This window comes from Dendrobium catenatum, unplaced genomic scaffold, assembly GCF_001605985.2.
Source record: "Dendrobium catenatum unplaced genomic scaffold, ASM160598v2 fragScaff_scaffold_402, whole genome shotgun sequence".
Classification (NCBI taxonomy): Eukaryota; Viridiplantae; Streptophyta; class Magnoliopsida; order Asparagales; family Orchidaceae; genus Dendrobium; species Dendrobium catenatum.
The window spans coordinates 363,344-380,901 of record NW_021318864.1 but is presented as its reverse complement, the minus strand read 5'-3'; the positions used below and the strand labels follow the sequence as shown (position 1 = coordinate 380,901).

At 38.3% G+C, this 17,558-nt stretch overlaps 1 protein-coding gene across 2 annotated transcripts in view; it reads left to right on the top strand.

Moving 5' to 3' along the window:
- The first annotated feature begins 764 nt into the window (after nt 1–764).
- The window catches only part of LOC110098962, a 27,710-nt gene continuing 10,916 nt past the window's right edge, over nt 765–17,558 (top strand). For both annotated transcript variants that reach the window (XM_020825938.2, XM_020825937.2), the window contains exon 1: nt 765–913. The gene's annotated coding sequence lies outside the window, so the exon portion shown is untranslated. The remainder of the gene's footprint in view (nt 914–17,558) is intronic.

The following is a 17,558-nucleotide window of genomic DNA, read 5'->3' as shown; positions in this document are numbered from 1 at the left end:
TGCTTTATGTCTCATAATAACTTCTTGGTTGGTGGTTATGGCTGCCTTGTCGTGTTCCCTTATTAGCCTGTTTTAGAGAATTACTCTAAATTTCTTTATTGCAGCATGTATGAAGTTGCCTTTGTTTTTTCTTGCTCGGATATGATTATTCTTATATGATTTCTCAACTGTTGGCTTTGGGGCAGTTAGCTTTATGCTGCATTTTATCCCACAGATGGAGGTTTCTATTTATATATTTGATGGAATTTCAATTGTGCAGATTGTGGCCCTCGTTTCGCTGTTGTAGATCGCTGTTTTGATTATGGATGAGTTTTTTGATGCCACGGATGATGATGTTTACTCGTCTGGGTTTTCCCTATGAACGGACTTCGGGCAACCAAAGGAGCCACTTACAGCTGATTAGTCGATTGATAACTCATGGAACCTGAGTCTTGACATTTTGCTGATTTTGCTTATTCACTTTGTTGTCTATTAATTTGTTATTTTGTGAGATAGCTTTTGGGCTTTATCTTTTAGAGCCTTTGCTCAATTTTTGCTCTAAGTACGCTCCAATTTTATTTTCTTTTGTTTTGTACTTGTAAATTTTCTTTAATTATGATTTCTTAATTTAAATGAGTAGGCCTTGCCCCTATTTTTTCAAAAAAATAAAATAAAAAATAAGATATCAGCATATTATCGGAGTCTTGATTCCGCACTCAATAATTTCTCTATTTCCTTCTTATCGATTTTTGTATTGTATTGTTTTGTTTTTTTTAATTTATTTTTATTTATTTATTTTTTATTTTTTATTTTTCGTTCTTATCGATTTCGGCGAAGCCGCATTGCGACTATAGGGTTTGTACTTTGTAGACAGAGCCAACGGTGGCCACTGGTCTGAAGGAGAGAGCACGGTGACGGTCTGCCTGGGGATCAGGTATGGGATATCTATCGTCCTAATCTTTCTCAATCTGCGGTTGCGTTTGGTGACGATTGGATTATTTTATTTCGAGGTGCAGTCAATCGTTATTTCGGTTCCATTAGCTTGTGGTTTACATTGCAGGTGTTATTTTCGGCAAGGAATATGAAAAAAAGTATCGTCTTAACTAGACGGGGTTTCTTCTTTCGCACTCTTGCCTCCTTTTCCTTTTCAGAAAAAAAATCTGATCCCGGAAATTTGATTGCTGGAACTTGATTTCCATTCTCGATCTTATATAGTGAAACCCTTTTTTTGTCATCGTCTTTTGTTTATTGGAATGGCCAAAATATTTGTGTCTATATGATTCAAGCTCGGCGCTTAGCTTAAAGTCAGGAAGCATATGCGGTACCAAGTGAGCCAGTTCAATTGATCTAATTGACAAATTAAGTTATGATATGATTAAGTTTGTTACAGTAAGAAGCCGACTCTGCCCAATCAGTTACTTACTGTCTTTGCTCCCTTCCTGCTCTTGTTAAGAATCTGTTTGGCTACAGGTAGGACTTAATGCAAGTAAGCTGTAGTAAATATTATAAATCCAAATTTAGAAAATCCCGAAGGCATTAAGTTCTAAAAATTCTTTGGCATGATAAATATTAAATCTAATTTAATAATTGTAAATGGTTTGTGTTAGGCATCTATAACGGGTTTTATGGGTTAATAAATGTAATAGATAGTTAAAAGGAGTCATAAGTTGTCTTGTAGCTCTATTTTTACTTCCTATTGGGGAGTATATGGTATACAAGAAAACCCTCTAATGAGTTTTTCCTCCTCCACCAATATCCCGATATTTGGAGTTGCTGATGAGTTCAAAATTGTTGTTTATCCCTTAAGATCCTCTAGGATTGTAACAATTTAACATTTTTTTTTTATGTTTTATGATTCAAATGATGGAGAAGACAATGTACAATTATTAGTAGTATAAATATCTTAAATTATACTTTCCCTAGGATTTACTAAGGGGTTGTTTGATTGGCTATAAAATGAATACAATATAAAGTAATGTAGTGTAAAATAAATATTTTGAGGTTGTTTGGTTGTTTGTAAAGTGAATGCATGTAAATTGTTTTTTATGTTTGGTTGGGTGTATGCAGACTAAAGTAAAATCAGTGTATTCTAAATACTTAGATATCATTTAATTTGGTATCTATAAAGTAAAGTGAAAATATTCTAATTTGATCAATTAGTTTGAGTCCATATTAATAATAATAATAATTTTATGAGATTTAAAGATTTTGTGTACTTTAATAAAAAATATTGTTAAAGAGCTATCACGGCTCTATATTTTTATCAAAGAAGATATATTACAAAGGTATCTCAACAATGCATTTACAAAAGTGTAGAAATATATAAAAGCAAAAAAATTAGAAGATATGAGTATCAATATTCACGTCCAACTACAGATGGGATCCATAAAATTATCTGCACCCCGAGTAAATGATCCTGCAAGGTTTTGGGGGAAACAACCAGCCTCAAACCAACTCCAAAAAAGTGAACTGGCAAGCTTCATTCCAATTTCATAAGATTAGGTCCCTCCACTCTCATTCACTCGAAACACAAATCTCCCCCTACTATTTTCCATGACACCCTCCACCGTCCAAATCTCCGATTATTCCAAACGTACTCTAATTATGAATAGGAAATCACGAGAAGACATTAACATTTCACATCCAAATAAACTAATCTCAGTCTTACCAACAAATTTTAGCGAAATCTATGCCGTGCTAATATATACACAAAATATGACCCATGAACCATTTGACAAGGATTTGAAGAGCAAAGCGAGGAGGAAGGGGTAGGGAGACGAACAAAGCATGTAAGTTGAGGGGGTGAGAGAGTGAGCGAGGAGGAAGAGGAAGCAAAGAAAAGGCAATCTCCCATCCAGCCACTTGTATTGTTATTCGCTTTCTAGCATAAATTCTCTCTCCATCTATTTATGATCTCTACTTCTCAGGATTTGAGCGCCCGCTAAACATCATGACGGCATAAATCCTCCGTCTCCCCCTTTACAGGATTTGGCCGAAGAAGCATGAAAAGGAGTGAGCTCCCGTAATTGCTTCCGTGCCTTTTGATCCAACATGAAGGGAACATCATTGGAATGAAGTCGAATAGCAACGAAGGAGCCGAAGAAGCTAGTCGGGCAAAACTCTACCTCACGCGAAACACCGAAGTTGGAAGAACGACGAGGGTTTCCACGACAATGGAGAAAGAAACGATGGGTTTCCACGACTTCTCTCTTGCCCTCTTGAATTCCTTTTTCGCCTGAAATTGGGCGGTTTTACTTTACACTTAGAATGAGTTGCAACGGTGACTTCCTAAGACATTAGTATTTTACTTTATTTTACACTCTGTCCAACCAAACGCCACAAAATAAAAAAAATGAACGCATTCCTTTTTTCTCCGATCAAATAACCCCTAAATATGGAATTTAGACTAAAATGGGAGGAAAATCTAAGAAGGTAGTAGGATTTATGCAAAGAAAATCAATAGGCAAGATTTAGCCTAAATCATGAATAAGTTTTGTAACCAAACATCCCCTAGAAAAACCTTTGCAAATCAAAAAAGGGATTTAAAAATATTCTCCTAAGGTAAAATCTCATTTTTTTGAAGCGAATAGAGAGCAATAACAACCTATTTTTGCCCATAATTGAGCTCTCATATTGCATTCAAATCTATCATAAATCAATTAAAATCTCACTTATACCCCTAGGTGCGATTAAAGAGCTCACGATACTAGGGTTTGAGGTGAGATCAACAATACAACAACAACAACAAGCCTTTATCCCACTGTGGGGTCGGCTACATGATTCCCTTTTCTCCATTGTGTCATGTTAAGAGTCAAATTTTCATCTAAATCTAATAAAGAAATGTCATTTCTAATATTGTCTTACTAAGTCTTTTTAGGTCTATCTCTACCTTTCTTAACATAAGTCAATTCTAATACATATACTTTCCTAACCGGGTCATCAGAAGGCCATTATTTTATGAGACCAAACCATCTAAGACGACTCTCTCTAATCTTATCTTCTATTGGAGCTACTCCAACCTTTTCAAGTATATGCTCGTTTCATATCCTGTCTCTAAGAGTAAAGCCACTCATCCACCTTAGCATCCTCATCTCTGCAACACTTAACTTAATATTATGCTTCTCTTTTAATGGCCAACATTCTGCACCATAAAGCATTTCAAGTCTCACTATCATCTTATAGAATTTTCACTTAAGTTTGAGAGGGACGTTTCTATTACACAACAAGCCCGATGCATTCCTCCACTTCAACCATTCAACTTGAATTCTACTAATAATATCCCCATCTATTTCACCATCACTCTGAACAATAGGCCCAGGATATCTAAAATGTGTACTCTTATTAATGACTTTATTGCCCAAAGTCTTAATCCCCCACTAGACTTATTATTATTAAAATTACACTCTCTATATATTCAGTTTTAGATCTACTCAAACGAAAGCCTTTAGACTCCAAGGTTGACCTCCATATTTCAAGTTTACCTTCCCTCTTTAGTCTTATCAACAAGAAGAATATCATCAGCAAAAAGCATACACCAGGGTACAACCTCTTGCAAATGTCTAGTAAGAACATCCATGACAATGTTCTATTTAAAGCAACATGACATAGGAGAAAGAAAAGGGATTTAGGATTGAAGATTAATTTAAGTTGGTTTGTGAGCTTGCAAGCCAACAAATAAAATATTGTCGAGCTCAAGCTCGTCTAATATATGAGCCAAATCCGAGCTTGAGATTGAGCTTTTGTGATGGGGACATCAAAGCATGGAAGGTTTATCAGAGGCGTGGTCGCCGATCTACGGCCACGATCGAGTCATTGTATTTTTGATTTTGTTGTCATGGTATTTTCTTATTTATGTATTTTCCTATTTTCAGTGTCGTTGTATTTGTTTTATGAGATTTCCAGTTGTACCCTTTTAGTAAGGTATGTCGTATGTAAGCCCCGAGGGCATTTTCGTCTTTTATTTCTTGAGTCTCATGTACTAGGCTATTTATAGCCCATTGTTTTATTTTTCAAGTAATGAATGAATGATTGTTTAAAATTTCTTCCTTGTATGAGTTCTTGTGAGAGCTTGAGAGCTTGATTGGAGAGAAATCCCTAGGAGAGGGAGATCGGATCACCCACCAACCTTGGAGACGGCCGGGTTTGTGGTTTTCTTCCTTGCTTTTTTTTTTTCTTTCCCCTTCCACCACCACTACCGGACATCATTACATCCAAATCACCTCAATCTCCGTGATGTGGAACAATATCGGAATTGCAAGGAGATGCAATAAGACAACTGAGTAAGCACGCCAATATTAGGATTAACGAGTCACAATTAATGATTTAATGAAATCTCAGTTGCAAAATTACTTATGCAATGTTACAAACTCCTTAGGCACAACAATTTAAAACAATAACAAATATGCAAGTAATGACGAATGCACTTTAACAATAATCCACGGGTTAATATTTAGAAAAGTCACCTTGAGTTTCCCTCACTCAAGCTCTCTTGCGGTTAACAGAAGAAAGATATTAGCAATACTTATATGATCACCACGCGGAAGAGGGAGCTTACAATACGGCCCATGGAAAAGCTAGTCGGAGCTGGAGGAGTCGATGGAAGGTGTAAGCGTTGCCAGCAGAACAGTAATAGGTGGTTGCCATGATTGCTGGACGGCGGCAGCCTGGGTACTTGGAAATCCTGGACAGCAGATTTACTCCTTGGGTGGCAGCAGCTTGGCCACATTGGAGAGCTCTTTTGGAAAGCAAAAACCTCTTGGAGATGCAGGAAAACAATACAGAATTGCTGTAATTTCTTAGACAGCAAATAGAAAGCTCCCAAAGAGAAGGAATTTAGTGGACAGGGCCTTTTGGACGGCACGGGTAGGAGAGAAAAGCTTCATAAGAAATCAATTTCAGATTTTTGAAATTTTATTATTCAGGTGAGGAAAGAGGAGGCGGGTGGGGCTATGAAGGAAAACAAAATCTGATTTGTTTAAGAATTCAGAAATTGTTTTCGGGTGAGGAGAGAAGGGATGGGTGGGGCTGTGAGGAAAAAAAAAAAAGAATTCGCCTTGAGTGCTTGTGATAGTAACTAGAGAGAGACTCCAAAGACAAAACTGAAATTTTCTTTCAGTTTTCGTACAGGCGGGAGGGGAATTAATTTGAGGGAAATAGGTAAAGTGGGGCCAATGTAATTAAATGGCTGATTTGAATAAAAACTTGTTAAAACGGATTGAAGGCCTGGGAAGGAAACCTTCCTTTAACGGATAGGGGAATCAGGCAATTGTTTGAATTTCAAAATTGCTTTGAAATCAATTAAATAACAATTGCTTAAATTCTGGAATCATTTAAGAAGGCAATTAGAGCTCATAAATAATTGAAATTCAAAATAATATCTCCTGAGAGGGGCGGGATGGAACTGTGGCCGGCGGGATGGGGTTACGGGACTGGACGACAAGGGTTTAGCCGGCGGGAGGCCGGCGGCTGGCCGGCGACCGGTTGGCCGGCGGCGGCTGATCTGGCCGGCGACAATGGAGGCAGCGGACTGGTGGCTTTGGGCGGTTTGGAGTGGGCGGCGGCAAGAGCAAGGAGAAGAGGAGAATTTTCGGGCTTCGACGACTACGGATTTATTCACCTCGCTTGTTTTCCACCTTGGATATCCACAAATTAGATAATTTGAAAACGAGAACTCACTAAGAGATCAAGTCTCTCCGACGAACTCACTAAGAGATCGGGCGGGGGGGGGGGGAAGAACTCACAAAGAGAACTAAAGCAAATTTCATTTCATCAAAAACTAAACTATTACATAAGAAAAGGGCCAATATATAGGCCTCAAAATGACAAAGAGAACAAAAGACTCAAATGCCCCTTGGGCTACAACAGCGACCAAATACCCATAAGGGCAAAAACGGAAAAAACATAAAAATAAAAATAAGCTACTACATAAAATGATGAAAATATAGATCATGATCGAGGCCGTCGATCTCCGGCATCTCCGATGGTACACGTGTCGAAAATGCTGACGATGTCCTCATCACTCCGAGCCATCGTCTTCCTCCCAACCGAGCTCCACATATTTTTCCCTCACTAGCCGCCGGCCACCTACCCGACCACCCCCCATACCCGAGCCCCATTCAATTGCATCCCACCCCACCCGCCGGATTCCACCCAATCCGTGCCCCCCCTCTCTTCCCATCCAAGCCTTGTTTCCTAATTTAGATTGAGTCGAATTTGGATAGATCTGAAATTCAAATTCCCTTGATTTGAAATTCAAAATCTTTCCTAGTTTACCAAATCTATTTTAGGAAAGTTCTTAAATTAAATCCATTTGAATTTAAAATTCAAATTGGATTTATTTAAACACTTTCCTAGTTCCTAAAGCCTTAATTACGTAACTTAAATCATCTCCCCAATCTCCTCCCTCTTCATCAAGCCGCCGGCCCCCCTTATAATAAATCCTAAGGATTTATTTCTTAAAACCCTACTCTCACTTGGAAAGTATTCAAAACCCATCACCTTAATGTGACCGAAATTCCTCTTTGTGCTTTCACCGCTTAAATCTTACCAAAATTTGCATTCTATTTTGGGAATTAAATCCTTTCCCTAATTCCTTTGCTGGCCGAAATTCCCCAAGGCTTTCCCGTGGGATTTCTTCCATTACAGCTCTCCAAACTCCACTTAACATTGATTCTCCTCCTTCCTAAGACTGCAGCCCGAAATCTCATCCATTGCCCTTGCATCCTCAGCACTTAGAAGCTCTAAGACTGCTGATTTGGAAGAGGAAACTGTTGTCCATCCTTCTTCCGTCAGCCCGAGCTATCTTCCCCTCATCGAAGAAGACTCCCCTTGGTGTTTAGTGCTTCTTCAACTCAAAATAGCAAAGTATTCCATGGATGGCTGACCCAGAGACGGAATACGAACTCTCCTACGACGAGCACGGGTTTGTGTGCATCTTGCATTCGACTTTCTTCGACGTCAATCCGAGGATCGACCACACGGTAGAAGATAACATGATCGCCACCGATCCTTGACGAAGGTTTCATGCTTTCCCCTTTTCTTTTATTTCTTGAATCTAACTTTTCTCGTGGTTTGATTGTAGTCACGAAGGCCGATCGTCGCCTACTTCTGCTAAGCTTAGTAAACGTAGGATTTTGAGCTATTCATGTGCTTGCTAATCTCATTGTTAGACTAGGGATTTTATTGAAACTACTATTCTGGCAACATGTTATTTTCTAATTTATTTGAAAGTTTTAAATCTCTGGTTATGTGATTTAGCCTAAGCGAGTGTGACTCCCTTTATGTTTTATCTCTTTGTTTTAAGCTGCTAATAGTTTTATTCACTTTTTATTCTAATCAAGAGTTGTGCAAATTCCTAACGAAAACATTGCATTCTTACGTAGTTTTACATCATCTGGTATCAGAGCATGGTATGCTCTTGTATGTGTTAGGATTCCTGGTAGATTTTATTTTCAAGTATTTTAGCTATTGCATTTGTGACATTTAAGTAGACAACGATGTTGAATTCTTTGAGGTGGATGACGACACTGCTGTCATCCAGTACATCCAGAAAATTGACGCTTCTCCCACCTGCGTGGTGAGATGTGCACTATCACAACCCGTTACCACCGACGATTGGCGTAGGACTACGATCTTTCACACCTACACCAAGATCAAGGATAAGAACTGTAATTCGTCGTGGATAGTGGCAGCTGCACTGCATCAATGCTGTCTCCTCCAGCATGGTGTCTATGCTTGGTCTATCCGTCGTTCCCCACCCCAACCCTTATAAGGTAGCTTGGGTCAACACCACTGCCTTGGAGGTAAAGGAACGTAGCTTCATACCTATCTCCTTCGCTGACTATAAGGAGAATGTTTGGTGTGATGTGTTGATTATGAATGTTGGACAAATCCTTCTAGGTCGTCCATGGCTATTTGACAACGATGTCCACATCTATGGTCGTTCAAACATCTGCGTGTTTGAACATGAGGGCAAAAAGATCAAGCTTTTGTCATCACAGCCTCGGGTGATGTGAAACTACTAGGAGTTACGATTAAAATTAAAAGAGAATTATTGAAGTTTGCTATTATAAGTTTATTTTGATCATGCAAGATAGGGTTAAGAATTAGAAACGTTAACTTGCTTAGGCCAAAGATTTGCAATAGAGATTAACCAAATCAATTCATTCAAAGTTCAAGGAGAATTTAAATGCAAAGTACAATTAACAAAACCCAACGTTTAACAACGAGAATTTCACCTCGTGGCCGTCTCACTCAAAGATTGGTAGGATTTTAGCGGAGATATAAGATCCAAGCGATGAAGGATGTTACCACTTGAGAGAGGGCGCCGAAGAACTTCGTCGGAGGAAAAGAAACCGGTGGGGAGGGATGTCGTAAGTGGCCGTCGAGGCTCCAATTGTACTTGGAAAGTCGCCGGTCGTAGATGCTTGCAAGGATCGGGACGGCTCTCTCCAAATATTCTTCCACGATGGTCTCGTCTTCAAATCCTACGTCGAAGCACGGAGATTGTAGGATGTTGATGCTTCCGTCGGCGTTGAACACAAGACCCCACTCAAGCTCGGGATCCGCCATGCATGCTTGGTGTAGGAGGATCTTTCTCGGGAAAAGAGGAAGAACCAGTGTGGAGAAAGAGAGCACTTGTAGTTGATAAGGTGGGAGAGAGGGGATGAGGCCGGCGGGACTCTCAAGGAGAGAGGGTGGGAGTCGGCGGGTGCAAGAGGAGGAGGGCTAGGGTTAGGGCCAAGTAAGTTGGATGCTTGTAACAAGAGATTTACTAAAATCTGAAATTAATTTCAGGTTTTAGTAAATTTGGAGGGAAGTATTTGAAATGAATTTCAAATTTTGAATGTAATTAAGGGGCTTAATAAGAATCATAATGAAGCCCATTAAGAGGGGGGCCGGCGGCTTGCAAGGAGGGAGGGAGGATTTAAAAACTGAAATTGATTTCAGTTTTTAAACTAATGGGAGAGGGAAAATTGTTTGGAGTTAATTCCCAATTCAAGAGGAATCAATGCCTTAAGGGAGCATTAATGGGCTCCACCCAAGCATGTGGACGGCGACATCTAGAGGGGAAAAATTGGTGTGGGAGCAATTGGATGGTTTCCAAATTGGGTGCATGATGTTTAAGAAGGATTAACACAAAATCCGTTTGAATTCGAATTTTGTCATGAAAACGGAGTTAAAACTTTCATAATTTGGAAGTTCCAAATTTGGAAAGTTTTCGAAATTCAAATCTTGAATTTCGAAATTAGCCGTTGTAGGGAATGGGGAAAGAGGAGGTCGGTGATGAAGAGGTTTACCGGCGGCAAAGGGGAGGGTGGGGTGGCCGACGGCTTAGGATGGCCTAGGGCCGGCGGGTTTTGGGGAGAAAGAAGAAGAGCGGGATGATGGGGATAAACCACGAGTCACGGACTCTTCCAATGACTGGTGGGTGTTGCTTTTGGCCCTCACCTTGGGCTTTCTCTCTCACTTCTCTCTAGCTCTCATGCAAGAAGAGTAAGAAGAAACAAAGATCAAATTTCATTCAATAATTCATTAAGCTCAAAAAGATACAAGAGACCACTATATATAGGTCTCAACTCATACAAAGTGAAAATACTAAATTGCCCTCTGGGATACAATGATAACATAACTCCCCACAGGGGTAAAATGGAAAGACAGTAAATAAAACAAGGCAATAATAAAATACATCATGACATCTAAATCAAAAGTAGAGGCGCTGAATCGTGGCCGTCGATCTGCGGTTTCACCGGCGATAAACATGTCAGTAGCGTCTGTCGATGTCCTCATCATCGGGTTACGGATAATCTTGAATCCAACCCCGTCAAAGCCAAGAAGGGCCTGAACCTGATAGTCGCCATAGCCCAGAGCGTGCCTTTACACACCTTAGTTGATCGTGAGACTCTCGCTGAGTTTGACGAATCAGTCCCTCAGGAGAGTCAGCCCATACTTGGTAGACTTGTTGAGATCCATCCTGATGATCTTCCCGATCCATTACCCCCGATTAGAGGCATTTCATATGTTCTAGATCTAGCCCCTAGAGCCTCCCTATCCGATTGCTTCCCAGTTGGACTCGACTACCATGATTCAGTGACTCGTACCCTTGGTTTAAGTCCTTCTAAAATTGTTTATGGGTTCAAACCTAGACCGCCACTTGACCTTATGCCCATGTATTCTAGGTATAAGATTTCTGAGTTTGCATCTTCATTTGCATTTCATTTACATGAACTTCATAAAGAAATTGCACAACAAATTGAAAGGAACAATAATGAATATAAACTATATGCAGACTTGAAACGACGTTTTAAAACTTTTGAGGTTGGCGACTCCGTGATAGTGCGTATTTTTCCGGAACGATTCCCGCAGGGAACAATTAAGAAGTTGTATGCCAAGAGTGCTGTACCTTTTAAAATACTTAAGAAAATTAAAGATAATGCCTATGTATTAGATCTGCCTGTAGTTTTCAGCATCAATCCCTCTTTTAACATAGAAGATTTAGTTGCATATGAAGGTCTTGATTTTAACCTTCCAAATCCACTCATACAGCAGCTTTGTGTGGCCCCACCTTGTGAGAACCCAAACCTAACCCCACTACCAAATATGCCTAAATCTCCCATAGCAGAAAAGGTGGACGCAATCCTAAGTGATGAAATCATATCTACAATAGAAGGTGGCCGAAGGAGGTACTTGATCAGGTGGAAAGGAAAAACCGAGTCAGAGGATACTTGGCTAGACCGTGAGGAGTTGCAGCAGATTGACTCAGATGCTTTAGAGATCTATGAGAGCACCAGAGACACTTACTCGACGGAGTCGAGTTTTCTCCCACCCTAGGAGAATGATGGGGACATCAAAGCATGGAAGTTTTATCAGAGGCCTGACCGCCGATCTACGACCACGATCGAGTCATTATATTTTTGATTTTTTTGTTGTCATGATATTTTCTTATTTATGTATTTTCCTATTTTCAGTGTCGTTGTATTTGTTTTATGAGATTTACAGTTGCACCCTTTTAGTAAAGGATGTCGTATGTAAGCCCCGAGGGCATTTTCATCTTTTATTTCTCAAATCTCATCCATTGCCCTTGCATCCTCAGCACTTAGAAGCTCTAAGACTGCTGATTTGGAAGAGGAAACTGTTGTCCATCCTTCTTCCGTTAGCCCGAGCTATCTTCCCCTCATCAAAGAAGACTCCCCTTGGTGTTTAGTGCTTCTTCAACTCAAAATAGCAAAGTCTTCCATGGATGGCTGACCCAGAGACGGAATACAAACTCTCCTACGACGAGCACGGGTTTGGTGCATCTTGCATTCGACCTTCTTCAACGTCAATCCGAGGATCGACCACACGGTAGAAGATTACATCGAGCGAATCCTGGATACCTTGGTGGAAGCTATTGAAGAGCAATTGGAGATCGTCGAGTGGAGGATCGCCACCGATCCTTGACAAAGGTTTCCTGCGTTCCCCATTTCTTTTATTTCTTGAATTTAACTTTTCTCGTGGTTTGATTGTAGTCACGAAGGCCGACCGTCGCCTGCATTTGCTAAGCTTAGTAAACGTAGGATTTTAAGCTATTCATGTGCTTGCTAATCTCATTGTTAGACTAGGGATTTTTTTGAAGCTACTATTCTGGAATCATGTTATTTTCTAATTTATTTTAAAGTTTCAAATATCTGGTTATGTGATTTAAGCCTAAGTGAGTGTGACCCCCTTTATGTTTTATCTCATTGTTTTAAGCTGCTAATAGTTTTATTCACTTTTTATTCTAATCAAAAGTTGTGCAAATTCCTAACGAAAACATTGCATTCTTACGTAGTTCTACATCATTATGGCTCAATAAGCTTGACTTGTGAGTTTGTTACGGAGCTGAGCTTGAGCGTAATCATGAGATTGCTTGGCTCACTTACACCCGTAGGGCAAACCATGGATCTCCTCTATGCTAGAGAGACCATTGCCCAAAGGAGGTGTGTTCAAAGATTGACTGTGAGGAAGACAAAATTTTTTAAAAGATAACCAGGCAATTCAATGGACATGGAGTTTCAGATTCATTTGAAAAGAGCAATAGAGTTGAAAAATCAATAGCATCCAACCAATCAGCTGGATTATTACCCTCATATAAGATATAAGATGCATTAACTGCCTCCAACTATTAGGATTAGAATGCTAAGCCCTTAACTGCTATATGCATGAAAGCATTCTGCTCCTCTGATCGATCCAGTTTATCATCATAAATGAGTCTTTTTCAATCCAAATTTTTGGAATACGTGAAAGAGGCCAAAGCAGCTTCATATCTTCCTATGAAATTTGAGATATTGATCAATCAAGCTTTACACCTTCCCACGCCATTAATGGTATTCTTTTTTACTTCTTGGTGGATAACTGATGCTTTTCTTTTTTGTTGATGATCAAGTTGGCTTTTGTATTTTATTTTTGTGTTGTGCTAAAAAGTGGTTTGAGTTTACATCATAAATTAAGTTATTTTGTTTTGACAGGTGGTTGGAAGGTTCTATATTAAGTATAGGTCCTAAAAGAATCTCTGACTCTACTCCATCTGTCCATCATAATCGTTCCATGAAATAAATTAGTAGTTCTTTAGATGTAATTGCCAGCTCAATTCTACATATGACTGGTAGTTTAAATCTTTCATTGATAGAATGCTTCCGTCAAAAAATTTTTTTGCCTTTGAAAATGATAAGCTGATAATAATTATTACTCAAAGATTTGATTGATGGTTCATTTGAGTTGGTTGCAGTTGTCACTAAGTTGGTTGCGAAGCTATTGCATAAGACGCTGCTATCTAAAGTTGTTCTTAAAGTATTATGTGGTGTTTGGAAAATCCAATTGTTAGGTTTTTGTGTTACTGACTTACTGTTGTATATAAGCAAACTATCCTTATGTTTATTCATATTACAACGCATACAACTCTTTTTTTTTTTCAAACATAATCACACAATTTCTAAAAAATAAACATAATAATCATGAGAATCAATTGTAGTTTATAATCATCACCAAATTGAGAATATGCAATAATAATGTGAAGATACAGGATATTGTGAAATAAATATGAAAGCAAATGAGTAGAAGAAGCTACGTGGTCTGAGGTTGCCTAAAAATGTATTTGTTTTATGTAGTTAGCATTGAGTGCAACATTTGGCAAAAATGTGTAGAAAAAAGTATTTATAAAGCCTATCCCAACCAATTGGGATAGCATGGAAAGTAAGATTTTTGAATATATTAACACAACATTCTTTTTTTAGGTGAATGTTTATTTAAAACAACAATTGTGTTTGAGCTTGAACTGCACTAGAAAGTTTCCTTGTTTTTTTGCTCCTCATGCTTCTAATTGTTTCTTGTGGAATGTTTTTGCTACAAAGCAAAGTCTACATGTTTTTGGTATTTTAGTTAGTGAAATATAGAATGATTAGTTAAATCATGATTTGGGCATCATATATTGAAGAGATGAAAGAGGTTGTGATTGTTGGAATTCTAATAGTTTGATCTTTTGATGAAGATTGTTAATAGCAGTAATTCCCATATTGCACTGTTCAGATTTATGATGAATTGAATTGGTGTCCACAGGTCAAGGATGAATCCTAGGTTATTTATCTGCTGATTAAGATTGGGAGACAATAATTCAAATCGTTGGATACAATAAGGACAACAATTTTAGATGGACTGGCTTGCACAAATAGTCATTTATTTGGCCAAGTGCGGATAGTTTTTTTTTTTAATTTTATGAAGCGTGTATTTTGAATTTTTAAATTCAAGTAGAGGATTTTTTTTCTTTTATGAAGTTAATTTAGGAAGGATATGGTCAAATTCAAATTGATTTCTTATTGTAATTTTACTATTAACAAATATGTATATTATAATAGAGAACCAATCCTATTCTCCCAAATCGTCTCTCTCTTTCTTTTGTCTCCCCTTCAATCATTGCCTCCACACAACAACCCAAAAGCGATACCAATAACATCAGAACATTGCTGCTACTGCTTTGTCTGAGACCTTCTGAAGCCTTCTGGGCCACTGGTTATCTGTTTCTACCCTTTCTGCAGTCTAGAGAATAGCTGACGGAATGCTGCATCTTGTTATCGTTGTTTCTAGGGCCATCTAAGTGCTATCGTGGCTGCCATTGGGAAGAAATCAGGTATATTTTTGCTGTTTAACAGCACACTTAAAGCATAATACATCATTTTTTGTTGTATTGGAGAATAAAAAAAACCAAAACCCAAGAGGAAGCTTGCTGTGAAGGAAAGAATCTGGGAGAGGACATCTACATCAAGAAATAACAACCGAGGTACTCTTATTTTGATTAATAGATAAGTATTGTATCTCCTAAATTACCAATAACATTTCTCAATCCATTTTGATCTCTTATTGTGAACTCAAGCGATAACTTTATGAGAAGAACATCAGAACGTGTTGGCATCAGAGAATCGTTCCTTGGTCTTTGATACAAAAAAAGAAATGATATAATGTATTGGAGAGCCACTTCTTGTCTTGGACACTTATAGAAGACAAAGAAAGAAGTACAATAACAACAACAACAACAAAGTAAGATTGAAAAAAATTAATTATTAAATGGTGGAGAAAGAAATCCTCTCAATTTTATCAAACAAGTGATTAGTTTGATGGAGTAGATGATCTCCATAATGGAGTGGATGAAGATGCAATCTATCAGTACGAGAAATGCACAATGTACAAATGTTTTTAACATGGAAGGAGATGAATATAAGGGTTTGTTTGTCGCTACTGGAGGTGATTGGGGAGCTTGATCTTTCTAGGTGCAAACTAATGTGGAAATCATGAGTTATGATGGAATTATCAATGCAAAAATATTAGATTGCGGATCAATCGATTGGAGATTTATATCACCTTATATACTCATTGACAAGTTTGCCTTAGCCCAACTGAAACTTAGTCAACGTGCCTTGATATGGTGGAATTCTCACTAAATGGGATGTTTCATCAAGAAGAACCTGGGGATTGTTTAAGTAGTTGATTCACCACAAATTCTCTCCGTTGGGTTAGGTCGAAAATTGGTGGAAGAAATGGCAGTTTGAGGCAACGTCAATGATAAGTTTGTGCAAGAGTATACAATGGGGTTTTAGGTTTACACACAAACTATAACTATCGGAGTAAATCTTAGGTATGTAGAAATATTGATGAAGCACACCTCTGAGCTTTATTTACAAATTGTAAATGAACTTTGTCCTTTTGTAATCATAAATCTTAGTTGGACCAATTTGCTCGTGGTGACCATTGAACAGAATAACCAAGACTGAGAGAAAGACCCAAGAACAACTTAAAGAAGAGTCCTCCAAAAATAAGAAGGGAAAAAGCAGAGAATTCTCTAAGACCCGCCCCTTCTCTTAAAGTTGATGCCCTGGGAAGTTCTGTAGTAATTTTCAATGTTGGCGACTCAAAAGATAAATGTTTGAAGTTGCATTTTGAGTTCTTCTTTGGAAAGTAGAAGAAAGATTGGAAATGAAATGCAATTGTTGTAGTGGAAGACAACATCGTGTTGAGTCTAGTGAACAGGAAGGACTTGGCTCTTTATTTGATGACAATGTTGAAATATATAATTGGTAGGGAGACACAAGAGATGTTATTATCTTTTAATAATCGAAGCCAAGGAAGAGTTGGTCAATTCCATCATTGACACCGACAATCAGAAGAATCTCATTTCCCTAGTTTAGTAAAAAAAGGGTTGTACATTGTAATCCCCTCGAGGGAAGAAGAAACATTACATTGTTTGATATAATTTCATGTATTTTGAAGGATGATGCAAAACTATGATGAATTCCACATATAAAACTTGAAGGCAATTCACCAACTAGATTGGATATGAGGAAGCACTTGGCAGACCGGAGGCTGCACATAAGTGATCAAGAATTTGGAATTCATAAAAGAATCGTGATAACCGTCAGTGAGTAATTGATCCCCTAGGGTCCTATCTATAGGAAAGGTCTTTAGGTGATAATTACCTAAATCTTGTAGAGTAGTTGATTGACATTTAATTCCTGAAGTGACATTTTGATCCACGACAAATAATTTAAAAGCTATGACAAGAAACTTAAAAGCTGATGCATAACATAACGTATACTTGACAATATAATCATGTCTTTTGAAATTCTCTAGATGTTACATAATAAAAAATCCTATTAATCATAAATACATAATAAATTCCTTTTGACTATATTGTTTTGGATGGTTGAAGTGTGGAAGAAAATGAAGGGTGGAAAAGCTGTTGGACATGATGATATTCCAATAGAGGCGTGGAAATGCTTAGGAGATGAAGGAATTTCTTGGATTACTAAACTTTTTAATACTATTTTGAAGACTAAAAAGAGGCTAGATGAGTGGAGAATGAGTGTGTTAATTCCTATTTTTAAGAATAAAGGTGATGCACAAGATTGTGCGAATTATAGAGGAATTAAGTTAATGTGTCATACTTTAAAACTATGGGACCGAGTTATGGAGCATAGTTTACGGCGTGATACTAATGTTTCTCAAAATCAATTTGGGTTCATGCCGGGCTATGATGCACGGACATGGACACGGCGACACGACACGACACGGACACG